The 20,787-nt window shown below is 43.4% G+C and overlaps 1 protein-coding gene across 1 annotated transcript in view; it reads left to right on the top strand.

The window, feature by feature from the left end:
• The window catches only part of SYN3 (synapsin III), a 1,149,796-nt gene that overhangs the window by 349,991 nt on the left and 779,018 nt on the right, over nucleotides 1–20,787 (top strand). The window lies entirely within an intron of this gene.

Genomic DNA, 20,787 nt, shown 5'->3' with positions numbered 1-20,787 from the left:
ACTCAGGAGATGCTTCTCTTCCATGGAGAGTACATAACTATCGCCTGTGATTGCCTTCCCCTGTAAACGCAAAACTTACTATTGAAACCACCCGTAAGACCCATGCAGTGGAAAAAACTATACTGGTAAGTATTGATGCCACATACCCTAATCTTTTTCCATTAGCGCCCTGAAGGAAATGTAGACAGGGTTCTAAGAAATGCAGCGTAAGTACACAGTACCTCCCGTAAACAAAATAAGGGTTACGTCACCCAAAAGTAATGAGAACAAGGTTACCTGAGGGAAGTTGTTATCAGGTGCAGGAATAGACACTTCGTCCACCCTGGGACTTATCAAATTAAATCCTCTGCAATAGCCGGTGCAAGAAGGCTTTCCAACAGAGGATTTATGGCGATGAATGATGCACAAACAAACAACTGTTTCCTCCGCAATAGCCGGTGCAAGAAGGCTCGCCAACGGAGGAAACGACAAAACCTGCGAACGTGTCCTCCGCAGAAGCCGAGGAAAGTAGACTCACCAACGGATGCACAGGAACCGATAACTCGGCACAAGGAAGACCGTCCTCCGCAATAGCCGGTGACAAGGCTCTCCAACGGAGGACAGAACTGAAACAACAAAGTCGGAAACAACGCACTAGACAGAGTCCGCAATGCAGGGAAACACAGGAGCGCAGAAAACACCACTCCGCACGGTCGTCTGGAACGCCAGGAACAACAAGCCAAAATATCCGACAACAGCTGCAGGAAATGGATTCTACTTATACCCCGCCTCCTAGCCGCTGAGCATCTTGGAATATGTAGTCTTTTCATTCCGAACCCATCATCACCATGAGGCGCGACGGGATCTGACAGTTACATCAAGTATAGCACCCTCTAACTGATGACTGAAGGCATGCTGCAGTGTCTGGATGCAGTGTGATCTGGTTTCATGGAATGCCCCTCGCTTTGCTGACCTCCATTCTGAGTTTCTCTCTGCCCATCTCAGCTGGCTGCGGAAAACACCCACCCCAATACACACACAGACGTACATCCTATGGCAGAAGCAGTGAAACCAACCCACACAAAAAGGGGCAAGAGACAGACCACATCACAGTTACACAGCTGTCTGACTATTAATGATTCTGCTGCTGCCTGGACTGACTCATCCCACTATAATCTTAAATGGATGAAGATGATATCCGTACCTACAAGAACTTTAGTTACTATTGCTGTCTTTTGGCCTTTCTATGCTGCTTGCTTTGTAGAGCACTTGGGGCCAGATGTACGACCATTTAGTTTAGCGAGTCGCAAATTGCGCAGAATTGCAACTCGTAATTTGTGACTTGCTAAACTGAATGTACAACAGCAATTCCCACTGCATGCTCTTAAAAAATATTTACGCACCCATTCACAAAGGGGAAGGAGTCCTCCTCGGACCCCTTCCTGTTTGTGAGTGGTTTACCAGCTGCTTGAAGTAGGTGGTAAACTGCAAGTGTTTTGCAACGCTATTGCGGTCGCAAACAATAGTACATTGGTGTTAGAATTGCTATTAGGAAGGGACACCCTTGGCACGCCCCTTCCTAATATCGAGTCACAAACGTTATTTTGCGAGTCAGTGACTCACAAAATAGCGTTTGTAATTACCACAACCATTTTTTGCGGTCGCAAACGGGTTGATTTCCCTTTTGCGACCGCAAAAAACGGTAGTACATATGGGCCTAAAGCCCCAGTTTACTGTCTTAGTTGAGTTTAACCAATAAGAACAGATGGCTTATCTCTGTTTTTATATTTAAAAACAGAAAAAGGAAACTATATCATCGTCTAGTGGCTCTCAGTCCTGTTAGTCATGGTTTCCAGACAAAAGGCCTGCATAGTGTGTTAAGAGGGACAAAATGCCAAGACTCTACGGTGCAGCTTAAAAATTGAAGCAGTGTACAACTGTTTGCAGTGTAGTGATGATTTCAGCTGAGAATTGCGGTATTACAAATGGCTGCTTATGCACTGCACTAAAAGCCTGCATACGTCCTTGGCATGTGTTTCCATATACGTGTTAAATAAATGGCGTGTACTCACTGCGATTTCAGTTTTTCACACAACAAAGATCTAGGGGGCAATTACGATGTCGTCCGGAAAGGCTCTGAATCTGATTTGTGTCTTCCGAATCGGATTCGGAACCCGTCTTACCGACCGAATCGGAAAGCTTTCCGAACGACCGATTACGATGTTTGGAAAGCATTTGGACTTTCCGACTCGGTTCCGGATGGCATTCAGAGGAACCGAGTTGTTCGGAACCAACTTGTACAGGTCTACGGACCGCGTTTCCGACTGAGTGATTACAATGTCAGATTCGGCCAGCCTTTCCGAGTCGGTTGTTCTGACTCAGATTGTCTGTTGTAATCTTACTTTGGGGGCCCATTGCAGGCCCACCTTCACCTGGAGCCTTCCGAATGGGGTCCATGGGGGTACCCAAGGGACCCCCCTTTCAGGCCATGCACAGTGTGGCAGGCACCAAGAGGTGCCTGCCACAGGGTGCACGATCGATTTTCCCCAGCCACTCCTTTCTTCAATGGGTGCCTGTGTATTCAGTCAGAACACAGGCTCCCTTGTAAGCCAATGGGAGTCCGACCGAATGGTATCTGGAACCATCATAATCAGTCGGTCAGACTCTGTGAATCCGATTCGGTCGGAAACCATTCCGGGACCGATTTGGTCAGAATGCTTTCTGGAAGACATTGTAATCGGCCCCCTAAGTCTGGATGTAAATACAGATAAATTGAGAAGAAAATGTGAACAAATACAGACAAAATGACCAATAAATAAAAATGTATGTTAAATTGGGAGGTGTATATAGACATGTCACATCCTCTCAAGTGCCCAGAATAGGTTTCTCTTGGTTATGTACACATGTACCCGGTTGGTGGTTTTTCTGCCCTGACCGGAGGCAGTTCCTTCATCATCAATTGATAGAGTACCTACACTGAGAAACATCTTATAGCAATCCCGATGCCACAAATTAAAGCCAACAAGTCTGGTCTTCTAGCGTTGGCGCAATGATTATTATTATTTATTTATTTTTATCGCAAGCATATGCCTCAAAAGTAAAAGGAAAACATCCTGACACCTTAATATGCAGCCATATACTAGAAATACATATTTTAATTTTAAAAATGTACTATTGCATATTATTTTAATAGAACTAGGTGCTCACTAGCAGGCTATTTTACATTGAACAGGTATGGAAGCTTTATAATTAGCTTATTGCATAGTATCAGGAAATGGGATTCTTATTAGGTTGAAATAAAAATTGCTATTGGCTTTGAATTATTATATAGTATATAGCACTACAGTTAGAAGAAGGGTCCAAGGGCGAGTTTAAAGACCAGCACCGTCACATACCCCATAAAAACCATATATAATACCAAGAGTAATTGTGGGTCTACAAGTCCTGTCTGCCGTACTGTGTCTCGTATTCAACTCTTACAAGAAGAAAAAATAATAATAAACCAAAGTAACTCAAGTACCACAGGATAACTCCACATTTGTGAAAATACCCATCAGTCAACGGTCTGTTCCGCCCTTTACATCATTTGGGCCTCCTCACACAGAGGACAACAATCCTGTTACTACTTTAAATCTGTGAAAGTAGATGCCTCAGTGTGTATTGAGGTATGTGGCAGATACGCAAGAGACTGATGACTGAAAAAAGCAGTTGGTTGTATTGTCTTTTTTGAAATCGCTGTATAGCACTCTGGCTCTGTTTTTGCCACTCCTGTTCTTCACTGCAGATTCTTCGTAAGCGCAAAAATTCCCCATAGGGGATGCTTGATATAAGTGATTGCTGATGGAAGCTTGTGGCTTCCAATGTTGCATTAGTTGCAGTGTTTTTGCGATGGAGGGTCGTTTCCACTTGGTTGTTTTTGATATACACTTCCGTATCTAAAAAGACCGCTTTTTCATGACTGATATTGTGGGTAAATTTTATGCCCGGTGTGCTGCTGTTTAATATTTGGAAATATTCCAAGAATTTCTCCTCTCCGCCATTCCACACTATGAATAAATCATCTATAAATCTTTTCCAGATTATGATGTGCTGTGTGAATGTATGAAGATTTTCATGCCATGCCGTTGTTTCCTCCCACCATCCCATGGCAGTGCAGGCATAGTTGGGGCTAAAGGAAAAGCCCATGGCGGCTCCATTTTTTTGTTTGTATAGCATGTCACCGAACATGAAAATGTTGTTACATAATAGGTAGTTGATCATTTCTGATAGCATGTTGTTGTGGTTTTGGTAGTGAATGTTCCGTTCTTTAAACACATGTTTACATGCATTAAGACCCATCTCATTGTCAATGTTTGTATATAATGAGATCACATCCATTGTGATCATGATGAAATTAGGTTGCCATTCAATTTGCTTCAGATTACACAGAAAATTAGTGGTATCCTTTATGTATGATTTCAAAAGCTTTACGTGTGGACTTAGGTAAAAATCAATGAAGTTTGATAGTGGTTCCAGCAAAGAGCCATTAGCCAACACGATCGGTCTCCCTGGTGGTTTAGTAGCACTTTTATGGATTTTTGGTAGAAAATACACAGTAGCTGTTTTGGGGAAATCCACTGTTAAATATTTTTTCTCGTCAAAATCCAAAAGTTCATCTTTTTCCCATTGAAGTATTTTCCTGTCCAGTTCTCTTTTTATATTGTCCATTGGGTTATTTTCAAGTTTTTCATAGTAGTATGGGTTACTCAGTTGGTCCATAGCTTCTGCCGCATATAATTTTCGGTCCCATAGTACTATGTTTCCGCCTTTGTCGGCTATCTTAATTTCAAAGCTTTCATTGTTTTGTAATGAAATCAGGGCTAGTCTTTCAACTTTGGAAAGGTTATCATTGGTGTTAGTTTTGATGTTGATTTTGTATAGGTCATGGATGACCGCCTCTTGGAACATATCTATTTTATTTCCAGGTGCTAGCTGGGGATAGAATTTAGATTTTGCTTTCAAGCCACTGGTTCCTGCTCCCAATTGTGGTATAGCTGTTTCTAAATTAATTTCCTGTCCCTCCTGTGCATTGAGATTTAATACCGTTAGGTATGCTTCCGAGTCTTTTGCTGATAGGGTGGATGTAGGTTTAGATTGGCATTTTGATATTTTGGGCTTGTTCTTTCTCTCAGCAAAGAATTTTGCAAGCTTGATTTTTCGAATGTATAGATATAAATCAATTCGTGTTTGTGCCATATCGATGTGAGCTGTTGGGCAAAAGTTGATCCCTTTCTTTAGTAGCGAGGTTTCCGCTTCGGAAATTTCCTTCCCTGAAAGGTTGATTATCTGGAGTTCTTCATTCACTTCCCTCTTCTTTGTTTCATTGCTCTGGTCTCCGTTCCAACTTTTTCGTTTGTAGTTGTTTCGCCTTCGGCTCCTCCTTGTATGGACTTTGCGAACCTTGGTTGCCAAGATCTCCCCCTTCCCCTTGCTCGACCACGTGTATTTCTTTGCGCCCCGTGATTTTGTTCCCATTTTTGTTGTGATAGAACCAGGCGCATATCCCCTAAAAAAACTTTTTGTTGTAAGTCCAAATTGGCATCATCCTCACTTAGATCTGCTGATGTCAAGGATGCCATGCTTGATGATGAGCTAGTTATGTTAGCTTTAGGCGGCCTGAAGGGGTCGTACTTCCGGGCAAAAGTGAATATGCGTCCTTGCGCATAATCATTGGCGTCCCTCTCAAATTTGGTTTGTTTTCTCATTCTTACTTCCTCTTCATGTTTTTCAATTTGTTTATTTAAGTCCTCCTTGAATTTTGTCATTTCAGTATTGAGTTTTAAGTTGTCAAGCTCATTTTCCAATGTCCGTAGTTGGTCCTTTATTTTTTCAAGCGCTATCTCGATATGTTTCACCAATATTTTTAACAATCCCAAAGAAGAATTTATTGTGTATTCACCCCACTCCTGGAGCAATTCGTTTGTAACATCTGGTTGACTTGGCATTATTAGTATTCGTAAACCACGAGGCACCCTTTCCACTTCTAGGTATTTTTGCAAGGAAATTAATTCCCAAGATTTGTTTATCTCTTTTTTGTTTAGTTTTTCCCAAAGGCGGAGTTTGTCCTTCGTGTCGTTTTTTCCTGATTCTGTGTCTTTTTCCATGGGTTTGTTCGTATCACTCTTGTTATACATAGTAACAATAAATTCCTTCCTTTTAGCATCCCGCCTATCCATAATATTTCTCTCTTTTGTTTGATCCCCCTATACTGGATATATAATGGTTTTATTGCGTTTTTAAACAAGCGAATCCGTTTTATTCTCTCCCACTGTATCTGTTTGATTGTGCACTTGAATTCTCCCGTTTTGCTAAATCCCTCAGTCGGATTTGTGTAGCAGTTTAGTTATGGCGTGCGCTTAATCACAGTTCAGCGGATTTAGAATTCCAAGCAACCGGCCAGCACACTGTTGTGTCTTCTCCGTTTGTAAGTTCATTCAACAGATACACCCAACTGTCTTCCCTCCGCGGTAGGTGAATGGCTGTTTCCTTCCGTCGATCGTTCGTGGTTGAGTGAGTCACAATGGTTTTGTGATCGAATGCCGGTGAGCACCTCGAAGAGTAAACAACATCTACCACCTGGCTCCCTTTCTCTTCGTTAGGTGCTACTTTTCCTTGGTCGCGTTGCTCCTGCGGTTGAGCCGACCGCTAACAATTTACAACAAGTTTTCCCCGATCCCGGGGAGGGTTGGAGTCGCAGAAAAGACGGAAATCAATCGCTTATTTTCGTGAAGCTTTCTTTATTTCAAGAGACTGATGACTGAAAAAAGCAGTGCGTGCAAAAAGTGATGTGAAAATATAACATTGGAGAGCTAGGAGAGGAAAGAATTTTTATTTCAGTATCTCCTGAGTTTCCAAAGTTAAAAACCAGTGCGGAAATATAGTAGGTGGTAACAAATAACTACTATGATTTAAATGGTCACAGTACGGCAGACAGGACTTATAGACCCACAGTTACTCTTGGTATTTTATATTTGAATTATTATAACCTGAAAGACATACTTTAAATGTACCCGGATGACAAAAACAAATTAATAAAAAGGCTGAAGAATGAACGAAAAAAGTGGTGTTAGTTTAAAGTATTGCCCTCCCAGTCCTGGCACTGAAGTGCGCTGCTTTTTAGGTGGATGTGCACATGGGAAAAGGAAGATCGCTCACAGTGCAAGAGAGCCAGTGACTGAAGTGGCTATGCTAGTGCCCGCCCCATGCTGCCTACTCTTTGGGTAGAAGCAAAGTGTGAATGACAGTTTAACAGAACAATGGATTAAAAGGGCTGATACAGAGCCCGTCTACGTATTTTTTTTCTATAAATTCAGAAGGTTCCCCCGTAATCTCTAATCACCTAAACATGGGGCCAACTCCTTTATCACACACACACATATATATATATATATATATATTACCTACTGGCGGTCGCCAGTAGGTATATATAGTTAGGATTTTTTCTCTATGGGTTTTTTGAAAATTCTATGTCTAATAACTTTGGCGTTTGTGGACGGAATTGGCTGCAATTTTCAGGAAAATGGCACATTTTGTTTCTGAGCAGCCCCTGAAAATTTTGGGGGGGTTTGTCAAGGGGGGGCCGAGAAAAAAGGGGGGTCCCAAAACGCGTTTTTCCCATGTTAATTTCCATAGGGCGGTTGGCCTCACTTTTAGCCCGAACGGCTGAATGGATTTGCACGAAACTTGGCAAAATTGTAGGGACTGGTAGCCCGATGTGCCTTTTGTAGGTCTCAATATATGTGCTGCAGTGGATTTTGAGAAATTAACGTTTAAAAAAAGATATATATCTGTAACAGCGGACTGGGCAGCGGCCCAGGACGCGGACTTTTCGCGCAACGGAGCTTTGTGAAGCGAAGCTGATTGGTTCTCCGGCGTCTGTCAACATTCCAAATAGTCCGTAGCGGCCGCCATCTTGTCTCTCGGTAGGATCGAGAGACAAGAGGAGGCGAAAGCGAAGGGGCAAATGACCATAAGGGGGAATAGTAGATCCTCGCTGACCCCCTAGGTTTGATGTGGAGGTTTTAAAAGGGCCCCGCGGGGCAAAAAAAAAAAATAATAATAATAATCGAACGGCTGAATGGATTTGCACGAAACTTGGTAAAATATTAGGGACTGGTAGCCCGATGTGCCTTTGCTAGGTCTCAATATATGTGCTCCAGTGGATTTTGAGAAATTAACGTTCAAAAAAAGATATATATCTGTAACAGCGCTCCGCTTCGCGTACTTTTCGCGTTACGGAGCTTTGCGAAGCTGATTGGTTCTCCGGCGTCTGTCAACATTCCAAACAGTCCGTAGCGGCCGCCATCTTGTCTCTCTGTAGGATTGAGAGACAAGAGGAGGCCAAAGCGAAGGGGGAAATGACCATAAGGGGGCATAGTAGATCCTTCCTGACCTCTTAGGTTTGATGTACCATTTTGCCAAGTTTGGTGTAATTCCGTTCAGCCATTCAGGCTGTAGACGTATGTAAATGTCCTATGGAAAATTGCATGGGGAAAACACATTTGAAAGTGTTGAAATTTAGAACCAATTAAAATGTTACTTTGGTTTTGTATTTGTGTGTGATGAAAGTTAATTGGTTATGTATATATGTCAAATGAGAGGAAACCACAGCCATTTTGTGATACTACTGTCTGAGGTACATTTGTGAGGAATTTTTGGTGGTGAATTTCTGGTGTTTGATTTACACAGTACTAACACTTTTCCTACTTTTGAAAAGGTGAGTTGTTAATTTGTAAGGGGAACTATGTTGTACACTTGAAGATAATTTGAAAAATGTTTTCTGTTATTTATTTGCAGTCCTTCTGTTATACTAAATACTTGATAAAGTTAGTTTTATATTATGTATTACTAAAAACGATAAATGAAAGTGATTATTTTTTTCTGCAATTTACAGCAAGCAATTTCAAAATAAAATGGCTCACAATGAAGAGACCGTGGCAATTTCTTTTGAATTGTCCACTACATTGATTGAAATTGAGAGCACCAATAATGAAACATTGTCACAAGGAGGACATGACTTGTATGATTCCATTAGATTGATTGAAATGGACAGCACCAAGAATGAAATATTGTCACAAGGAGATGACTTGAATGATTCCACTACGTTGATTGAAATTGAGAGCAGCAATAATGAAATATTGTCACAAGGAGGAGATGACTTGTATGATTCCATTAGATTGATTGAAATGGACAGCACCAATAATGAAATATTGTCACAAGGAGGAGATGACTTGAATGATTCCACTACATTGATTGAAATTGAGAGCACCAATAATGAAATATTGTCACGAGGAGATGACTTGAATGATTCCACTACATTGATTGAAATTGACAGCACCAATAATGAAATATTGTCAGAAGGAGGAGATGACTTGAATGATTTTTTTGATCAATCTCTTGATGGCGAATTTATCGAGTGTTTGGAGACGATAGAGTTACAAGAATCATTATTGCAGACTTTTCATGAGGACATTGCTGATGAGGACATGTTACTAGTTCTTTCAAATTTAGAAAATTCTGAAGAATAAATTTATATTTAGAAATCAAAAATTGTTTGAGACATTATTCATTTTTATTTTTAATTTATGAGGTTGTAGCGAAGTGATTGTAGTATAAAATGAGACTTATAGTATAGAGTGCAACATTTTTATGTTACATGGTAAGTTTACTCATATTTACTTCCCTTCTGCCACTATATTATCTCCAATGTGTATTTGACATCTCTTCTTCATCTCCGGCCTCCTTTCTCTCACTGTGTGTCTCCGATGCATCTTATCGGTGCTATTTTGTGTAATTACAGAAGAGAGTAAAATAAAATAGTTCGGAACGTGAAAAGGGGGCAAAGTAGAGTACTCCTCACCCCCTAGGCCTTTTTAGGCGGTCCCAAAAGGATCAGTTTCTGCTTTCCTGAGAGATTATGGTATGAGTTCCATATACCACAATAACTTGCATTACAACATGCAAGATATCTATCTCCTATTACCAACTTTTGGAGATATTCGCGCTAAGCGCGAATATCTCCAAAAAGTAACACCTGCCCTGAGCAGTTCTTAGCCATGTTATCCAATGGGAGGTGGATAACATGGCTAAGAGCATTAGCTCGGTAATGTATGAATATCGCTGAGTTTTTAGCGATATTCATGCATTGCGGCCGTTTATTATCGCATTTGTGATAAACCTTGATAATAGCAAGGTTTATCTTTGATAATTTCTGACGATGCTTAGCGGTAAAAAATTCGTTGGTAAGCATCGTTAGCGATAAATATCGCTTAACTTTGGTAATATGCCCCAACGTCTGTTAACGTTCGATTCGAAGGAAATGAGGAAGTGTTGAAAAACATTGTCTGCGTCATCTTGCCTTTTTTGAAATGCCACACTTTTGTCGTGCACGGCAGCCATTTTAGATGTCTTGACCAGACCCACTCTCTGCACGCTGTCGATTCGTAGCATGGCTCCTCACCCTCGCAAGCATCTTCCCCAGGCACTGGTCACCCCCGCTCTCTGTCTTATGCATGGGCAATAAACCTCCCCCCATCTGCGCTGCTCTTCCCTGAGAATCACACTCTGTGCCCGCCCGACACCTCCCTTTCGCCCTATTCACTACCGCACCCTCTGACACTCCTCTTCCTCTGTGTCCGATTGTCCAGGCTATCAGCTAGCCCTGCAGATGTAGTTTATGGCCTCAGCTGTAAAGAATCACCCCTCTTCAAAGGAGTTATAGTAGATCAAGGCCCACACCCGATGAGATCCGTCACACCACACGTGTTCCTACTATCTGAAAACTATCCTGTATTGTGATTGGGGAGGGGATCGAGCCTGAAGCGGAAGATTCCAGGAATGACTCTTTGTACATCAAAGTTTTTACAATTATGTCTCACATTAAAAATATATAGCACTCCAACAAAGTAGTAGGAATATAAAACTTTAATAACATATAAATATATACAACAAAACAAAAACAGTAAAAACATTTAAACAACGAAGAGACCGTGGCAATTTCTTTTGAATTATCCAATAGATTTATTGAAATTGACAGCACCAATAATGAAATATTCTTGTCAGTAGCGGTCTGTTGTGCGAATAGTTCCAAGGCAGCAGAACGCGCTGAAATCTAGATGGCACTAAAGTGATGTCTAGCAAGTTGCCGCCCAGCACATAACGGCGTGGGGCGCCGCGGGGGTGAGTGAGTCCAGTAGGCACCACAGCTATTCTTACCGGCATTGCAGAATTACTGCTGGGGACAATGCCTGTGCTGTAGCAGGGTCACAGCAGAAACAAAAAGGATTCTGTTGAAGATGTTGTTGGTTTTCAATTTGAAAACAGTTCTGGTGTCAACTGCTATGCTAATGTAGTGGTTAATGTTTTGTTTTCTCTAGAAAATGTAAAAGAGGGGGAGGCAGTCCAAAGTTCCGTTAAAAGGGCAAAGGAAAGGATCGGTGGTTTGAACTATCAGTCAAAAAGGGGAGGGGGTGCAACAATTTTTCCTACCGGGTCACACTGTGCTTTTACCGGAAGTGAGGTCTGCAGGATTCTAGTAATTCAAAGTGAGGCTGGCGCCGACGTCCCGCGAATACAGTTTCGTCACTCCACGGGTGATCATGGCAGTCATTCCCCATCGGGGGTCGGAGACTCCCGCGGCTCCTCTAGAATCTTCAAGGTCGTGGAGGACTACGGTGGTGGAGTCAACCAGTGACCGGGCCATTTCTTTATGCTGGGTCCGCTCTTGCCAGGTCGACCGCCATTTTGAGAGTTCGGTAGCTACTGGCGATCGCGGGGTCAAATGAGCGGACGGGCTCCACCCTGCCGGGCGAGACGTTGCAGCATGGCCACAGTGGAAGAACTCTTTTCCGGGCGCCTGGAGCACTGAGGGTGCAGCTGGGAAGCCTCCACTGGGGAGGCGGGAGAGGCCTGTTCGCACCGTCTCTCCCTCCCAGTGCACCCCACGGCGTCTCGCTTGATATTTGTTATGGCCGGACCAGGCGATGAGGACGAGGGGGGGGGTCGGAGGCATGTGCAAGACATCCCCCCCCAGGGTTGTTGCTGCAATTATACAAGAAAGAAGAAGTGTCCCGTCCGTCTTCGGGCCGGGCTTCCGGTAGATGTCGGCCGGACGCCCCTGGCTCTGGCCCCATGAACGGGTTTCTTGGTTTATCGGCTGCAGCCGGATCCCGTCGGCCTCGGCCCCCCGACCGTTGGTGGCCGGACCGGAAGAGCATGTGGCGGGACTACCTGCAACTCTCAAGGGCCACCGCGGCCGGACTGGGAGAGAGAGGGGAGGGTCGAGGAGACATTCCCCCCCCCCTGCAACTGTTCAGCGTTGTAAAGGCAATCCCCTGGCCGGGTCCCGCTGGTCTCGGCCTCTCCTCCGGCTACACCCTACGTTAGGATCTCCTGGCCGAGGCGTGGCAGCAGGACCTGCCTTATATGGGCTGCTCCCGGCTGGGCGTAGCCGGAACCCTGCTCCACCTTGGAAGTTTCCAGAGTGGGGGCGGATGTTCTACTGACTTGCATTTTCCCTAGTCTATCGATTTTTTTGGCGTGGCAGGCGGTGGGACAGCGAGGGGTGATTTGGTTTCTCTTACTGTTTTTCTGGTCTCTCACCAATGGCATATTTTAACGTTTTCTTGTTTCTAGGACATTAACAGGTTTTATCATTACATTATGTTATCGTTTCTTTGTTCGTTGTTTAATAAAAGTTCATGTTCATCAGTGGCCTACTGATTTTCGTTTTCCTATTCTTTTCTTTCCAGGTTGTTTCATGCTAAAGTTTCTGTTAACAGGATACAGTGATCACTTCGTTATTATTGCATATGTCCTTTTCACTAGGGGTGCTCTCTGGTCGGGCCAGATGACGTATGTCTAGTAAATGGTCCGGGTGAAACAGGTGCATCAATCAGTGGGGAGTAGATAGGCATGACAGATTACAACGGGGGAGAAAGGTCCGCATTACGTACCCTTTCACTACTTGCAAAGATTTTCCTACGTTTATTTGCAAACAGGGAATACCTCCAAAAAGAACTAATTCCCAAACAGTCAATGTTCGGACAATCAATCAATCAATGAGGAATGAAATAGGTACGACGTGTTAAAGGCTTGCGTTACCTACCCTTCACTATCTGCAAAGGGAGAGAGAATATTCCTATTCTTCCTCGTTTGCAGGCAGAGAAGATCCTTAAGAGAACCAACTTCGAACAATTCAATGCTCGATTCAAACAATCAACAAGGGGTACTGTGAACACAAATGAACGCCGCTTATGTACATACGCATTGCTATTTTCAACAGGTTGTTCCTAATGTTTCTATTTTAGCGAGGTCAAAAAGAGATCCCATTAGTGGCCTACTGATTTTGCTCGATTCCTTTTGTTTTTTTACACGGTTTTTCGCTATCTGCAAAGACTAAACAGAGTATTGCGACTCTGTGCTTGTTTGTAAATAGAGAATGAACCAAAGAGAACAATCAATCAAATGGAGAGAGAAGCAGGCACGACGGATTACAAAGGGGGCAAAGGGCTGCGTTAACTACCCTTCACTATCTGCAAAGAGAGAGTACTCCTAATAGAAATGAGGGATGGGGGGCAGCATTCAAAGCAGATCAGTGTGCATAAACACGAAAATGTTTTTACTTACCACGTACTTGACATTCGACAGCTTATGATATTTGCTATTAAAAAACCATTGAAATTCACTGAAAAAACCATAGGTTATAGACCATATATAGTTAGGAATTAGCATTTACAAAACCTTGAAAATTCACTGAAAAAACCATAGGTTATAGACCATATATAGTTAGGAATTAGCATTTACAAAACCTTGAAAATTCACTGAAAAAACCATAGGTTAGAGACCATATATAGTTAGCTGGACATTTTATTGACATAAAACCAATGAAATTCCATATATAGTTAGTTGCACTAACTATATATCGCGCACCCGCAATCCACTGCTGATGATGTCACATATTACATCATTCATGACATGGTCAGTGACATCACTGATGACATCACTGATGACATCTCAAATGACATCACTGATGACATCACTGATGACATCTCATTTGACATCAATGACCACATCACTGATGATATCATTCATGTGACAATACAATGCATCTCCTCACATTTTAATATAACCTCTGTTTCACCCAGTGTTAAAAAGAGTATAATTTTTGAAACCATTGACACACCAATACTAGTTACTACATACGCACTCACTGATTGCTACGTCTACACACACCTTCACTCATTCACCCATACAATCATTCATACATACAATCACTCATCTTTACAACACTATCATATGCACTCATACACCTATACAGACACTCACAGTCTGCCACTCATCCATGGAGTTACTTACACACCTAGTCAGTCCTGTAAAGAATCAATGAGACTTCCATTTTCTTGTCTATACAGTTAAACATAGAGCACCTTACATTTTCAAACATGTACTAACACATACTTAGTTTCTTATACAATCATTGATACAAGTACAGATTGATCTGCACAGAGTCACACACCTCCCAGCTAGCCACACACACACTCAGTCTCCCATACAAATACTTGGGCAATCAATCAATAACCCATATAGTTACTCATATAGCTACTGATCAACACATGTAGCAGTTTACAGAACAACAGACATAATGATGCACAAATTAAGACAGTTTAGTCACTAACCCATGCACTCAGTGAGACACATTTAATCACTCACTCATACATTCAGTCATGCACCTACTAAATCCTTCGTCCAGACACTTATACATCCACTAATTCTTCAATATGTAAGACATATTTTAACTTTACAGACTTATACAGTCACTGGATGTAGTCATCAGTGATGTCATTTGAGATGTCATCAGTGATGTCATCAGTGATGTCATTTGAGATGTCATCAGTGATGTCATCAGTGATGTCATCAGTGATGTCATTTGAGATGTCATCAGTGATGTCATCAGTGATGTCACTGACCATGTCATGAATGATGTAATATGTGACATCATCAGCAGTGGATTGCGGGTGCGCGATATATAGTTAGTGCAACTAACTATATATGGAATTTCATTGGTTTTATGTCAATAAAATGTCCAGCTAACTATATATGGTCTCTAACCTATGGTTTTTTCAGTGAATTTTCAAGGTTTTGTAAATGCTAATTCCTAACTATATATGGTCTATAACCTATGGTTTTTTCAGTGAATTTTCAAGGTTTTGTAAATGCTAATTCCTAACTATATATGGTCTATAACCTATGGTTTTTTCAGTGAATATATATATATATATATATATATATATATATATATATATATATATATATATATATATATATATATATATATTCACACACATACACCCACACTCACATACACATACATATATCTTTCTCCTTCCAATCTGTCACATACACTTATAGTAGCCTTTTCCATTTTGTATCCTGTGGTCTAGGTGTTACTGGTTTAGGTATTGTGGTTTAGTGGGTTTTTTCTGTTCAGCCTTTCCCATTCCTTAGATTGGTTCTCATGAGACATCTGTATACAATGCGCAGAGTTGAGACTTACTTTTCAGGGTAGGGGAGTGATGTGCTCCTGACTGTTGCATCTGATAATGTGCATTCCCCAGACCATCTTCTGCTCTGATTGGTGTCAGACACCAGGATCTCTCCCGGTCCCATGCCAGGGAAAGCCAAGAGGCAACTGGCAGTGGGGGCCTGTGCCCGCCATGCTGGCGAAGGAATCAGTTTAGCCTCAGACATCTGTCTGGGTTCTCCAGTTTTTGGGAAGGTTATGGTGAAGCCAAAGGAACTGGGGCAGCAGGTTATGGCCAATCCAAGCAACCTTGAGCAACACCCACTCCATCACTGTGTGGGAAGCTCAGTTTGCACTCCACCAGTCCCAACTTCAGACTGGGGAACATAAGAGAGTCTCAGGCCTTGACCCTGATGCTTGTCACCGTTGAGCCTCATAAACAGCGTGAAGGTCATTGATGACCCTAGTACCTGCCAATGGAGGTACTGGAGGGGAGATCACTGGTGATCTTTGATGATATGGGGAGTTCCTTGGTGACCCTGGTTGTTTGAACAGCAGTAAGTGGAGGACTTCATGGGCAGGAGGGAAGTCATGTGATTTTTATATTTGGGCTGTACGGTGAACATGATTGATGAGCTCGGTTGGGGTGATTGAAGTAACTGGTCAGCTCTGTAGGTAGATTCGGGTCGTTGGCGGGTTTGGTAAGATCAATAAACAAATAAAGAGTGTCTTATGGTTGTACTTAAACCACTTATAGGAGCAAAGAGAAGGTAGAGGAACGGCCTCACTTAGGACGTTAGAGAAAGCCCTCACTCACCACCTGGTGATGACATGCTTCATCATCGGGCTCCATCAAGGGGACCGAGTGTCTCCTTGGTGTGCTACAACGCCAGATCTACTGCGGAGCAGGTTAGTGAGATTAGGATGTGTTGGTGCAAAATAAACTAGTGAGTGGTGAAGGTATAAAAAGTCTGTTGTGTATCACAAGGAACATTTTATTCTATGATCACTAAAGACATGGCATTAAAATTCTATGTGTTTGGAAGCAGTCCACATTTAGTTGAGTGGCAGATTCCTAGACATCAGTGTTTGGGTTTGGTAAGATGACAGACAGGATGGTGCTATTGCTGGTCTCATCAGTCGGCATCGAAATCATTGGTGATCATGGTAAGTGATCCGGAGTAATTAATGGGCTTTGAACTTACGATGGGTGGCATTGCTGGGTTTGATAGAAGGATGGGATTTATTGGTGAATTGGTCAGTTGGATTTCATTTGTTGGTGAGCTTGTAAGAGAAGATGGCAGTCGCGGGTTGTTCTGACAAATGTCCTGGGTGAACAATATATTTATGGTGGCTTGACTGGTAATATACGCTTTGGGACCTGCATACCCCCCAACATAGTGTACGGAACGTTCCACTGCACTGAAAGTGAAAGTGAAAGCCTGGCTTTTCGTTTATTTGGTCCTGGCGTTACACTAGTCTATTGTGAGTGCAGAGACCTAGCCTGTCCCTGAAGATCCAGCATCTGTCCTGTGATGTGGAGCGGCATACCAAGCATGCCGTCATAGTTGACAAAGGATTATCGCCTGGCTGTGTCCCATAAAACCAGTGGTGGCAGCACATTGTGTTTTGCAATTTGTAGTGTGATTAGACCCTTTTGTCTGTGTCAGTCCTAGAGAGTGTGGTTTAGGATCATCCTGCTTGCAGCAGCTGCTGTGTGGATCTCTATCTGCAAAATAGTTCACCCCGTGATGACGGGCACTCTACCGACGCCCGCCACTGATCACCAACCGGTAATGATGGGGCTTAGCTGCACTCGGGTCGAGAGAAACTAACATGAGTGGGCAAATCTGATGCTCTTGCTTGAGACGTTTTGGTACAAACATCCCTAAAGACACTGAATTGAGTTGCCCACTTAACTTGTAAGAACTTTTGAGTGTTCTGAACCTGTACCTAATCCTTACCTACATCTTACTATAGTAAGGTAATAGCAGTACCTTTACCATCGTGTCCAGGAAGACGGTTACCGGGGAAGGAACGGGAAGTGCAGCGTCTCATGGACAAAGTGCATGTTAGTACAATCCTATACTATATATTAAAAGAATTATCTTGTATTTAGTTCTATTGTGAAATAATTTTAAAGTACTTTCTTTTACATAAAAGATGAGCGCTGGTCAGGACAATAAGGTATTGTCTCTGTTGGTCGATTGTTGAGTTCTGAACTCTTGCCTCCCATACTACTCACTGACAAAGCTGTGACTGCTCATTGTTGTTGCCCTAAACGTCAAGTGCAGGGAGTAATGTCCCTATTATTAGGACGGACACAGATGGCAAATGACCTCAGCCACCATGATTGGGACCTAGTAGCCCTAGTCTGCTCTGTGGGTCCTGGAATGAGGTCTGACCATGCACATTGCTGGTGGACCATACAGGTAGGAAGGCAATTCTTGTTGGTATCGCCTAGTAGGGTGTGAATCATTTATTCACACTTAAAGAAACAAGACCCTCATGTTGTTTGATAATTCAAGATCTGGTAACACAACTAGGAGCCTTGTAGCCCTTTGATGGGTTAGTATTTCAGTTCCTGTGGCTTGACTTGCAACTGCCTCTTACTGTTTGGTACTCTGGTCCCTTAGGCTGAGAGGAGTTCATTGGTCCACTAGTTAGAATGATTAGGAACCGGAAAGGCTGTCACACTTCAGAGAAGGCTTACCCCCATTCCAAGAGAAAAATACCAGCCATTTATTAGTTGTCAAGAGTCTGAAACAGCCCAGGCATGGTACTAATTAGAACTTAAAGTGAAACCATGTGAATTAATTTGTAACTTGGCTTTTCTGCCTTTGTTTACTTTAATTATTAGTCAGGAATCATCAGAACATCTCTAGAACACATTTAAAAGTGTTTTCTATTGCTATTTTCTGTTTGAAGTATGCACAGATAAGGGTTAAAAATACTGGCTTTAGGTGATTTTTGTACTGGCTGGGACAATAAAATACCGGTGGTGCCGATAGAAAACAGGTCTGGTGGCGACCCTACTTCTGAGGCACTGTGAGACTCAAGATCTGTAGATCTTAAAAGCAGGTGTACCTCGTGCTATTTTATTTATTTAGTCAGTTGGCTAGTTATTAAAGGTATTTGTATAATGGGGACCCAGCCAAAAGGCAATGGTGGCACTGCATATAACAGGGGAAATACATACAGGGGTCCGATTCACGAAGGGATTTATGACTCATAAAGGTATGATTGCGGAGTCTCCGTACTCAGGGCGGAGTCTCCGCACTCGTGGAGGAATCTCCGCGCTTGTGACAAAGTCTCTGCACGGCACACTCTTTGCAATGCACCGTATGGTGATTCCGCTCCGAGTGTGGAGATTCTGCCACGAGTGCCGAGACTCAACCCCGAGTACAAAAACTTTGCACTTGTATCTTTATTAGTTGTAAGTCCCTTTGTGAATCAGGCACCCGCCCTGCCTCCTCCACGACAGGAGGCGGGGCAGGAAGATGGAGAAACAGATTTAGACATTAAGGTAGATTCTGAACAGATTCGTTTTTAGGTATTTATTTCATTAACCCCTCCCCTGCTGGCGACGGAACCACTCCGTCATCAGCTGCGGTCGCGCTGTGCTGAAGACGGAGGGGTTCCGTCACGGCCCGCTAGGCACGCCTGCGCGGTGCGGATTCCGCGCCTGCGCTGAGCGTTCCATTGAGCGGGCGGGCAGTGACGGAACCGCTCTGTCATGAGCACAGCGCAACCGCGGCTGGTGACAGACCGGTTCCGTCACCAGCATGCGCCCTCCGCGCATCCGCCCCGCCACCTTAGCACTGCAGCGGAATAGCCGCCGCAGTGACGGGGTTAAAGGTGTGTCATATGTAATGCTTAGTGCACCCGCACCCAACAATGAGCTGAAGTGGTGCGTGATGGCGTCAAAGCACCTTAGCCAACAATATTTACACCAACATTAACATCAATCAAACATACTATCAGGGGATTTGTAAAGTGCGGCAAATCACCTGTGAGGGTCTCAGCATGCTGAAGTAGCTAGCTGCTTCATGGTGAACTGATCATTTGAACAGTCAGGTCTTGAGTCTTTTCCTGAATTGCTGGAGCGATGAGGCGGTCCTGAGGTGTAGGGGAAGGTTGTTCCAAGCTTTGGCCAGCAGATATGAGGAGGAATGTTCAGGTATACTCTAATCTGATACCTCCCAAAAAAAGCTGTGCATTTCCAATAAGTACGTTTGTGAACTGATTGTGAAATGTCGTATTGTGCGAACGACAGTCGCTGGTCTGTGGCACTTTAAAGCTGATGGGCCACATCTGGCCGCTTTGGAAAGCTCTCAGAGGCACAGTTCACATTCTCGCAGCCAAAATCCCGCCTGAGAGGACGCATCTGCCAGCCAGGCCTTGGGTGGGGACCGCTGCCCTAGCAGCTGTCGCGGAAGTGACAGGTGGCCACCCTGACTGAGTGGGACACCGTAAAGGGAGAACACTACAAAGAAAAGAGGAAACAGAGGAAATGTGAGGGGGTGGCTGCTTATTCACATATCGCACCAATCTTGAAGGCTGCTTGATAAGGGGTCCAACTCTGGAAGGTGTGAGAATCTCTGTCTACTCTCAGAATAGGTCCACCATGGTGTACTTGACCCATTGGCCATGTGTATGTGGAACTAACCTGAAGCTCAGAAACCCAAGATTGTTATTGGAGCCCCAGCACTGTATTACAGATGTGGCAGTGGCCAACTCATAAAGCCATTTCTGGGTATCTAGGCCTGCCTGAAGCAAGCAAGAAGACAACAAAACAGACCTCAAATGGTGTAACTGTGCATTACTAGACGGTGCAGTAGTGTTAGTCTCTTAGAGAGACCCTCCTGTCCCACATGGTCCATGTATACCGGCATGCATTGCAGCATTGGATAGATGACTCCATTCTATCAGTGACTGTGTTAATGCCGGGCTTTTGCCGCTTGCGCGTCAAGAGGTGGACTTGGCTTTAGGGACATGGAGCCTCTAAAATGGTTGTAGTGTTAAGGGAGAGTCAGTCACTATCTAGTTGATGCCTCATGTGACTGACTTTACCCCAGTCCTGTCAGCAGTGGGCCAGGCTGCCTCAGCGCCCAACGCTGTATATTCACTGCATGTGTTCATAGCTGCCACAACTGTAGGGCAGCCTGAACTCAAGGAGACTCACTGATTGGTTCACAATACTATTGATGCTGCTGTTGACCTCACAATCCTCAGTCATTCACAAATCT

This window comes from Lissotriton helveticus, chromosome 1_1, assembly GCF_964261635.1.
Source record: "Lissotriton helveticus chromosome 1_1, aLisHel1.1, whole genome shotgun sequence".
Taxonomy (NCBI): domain Eukaryota; kingdom Metazoa; phylum Chordata; class Amphibia; order Caudata; family Salamandridae; genus Lissotriton; species Lissotriton helveticus.
The sequence above is the reverse complement of the archived record's forward strand: the minus strand, read 5'-3'. Positions and strand labels throughout refer to the sequence as shown.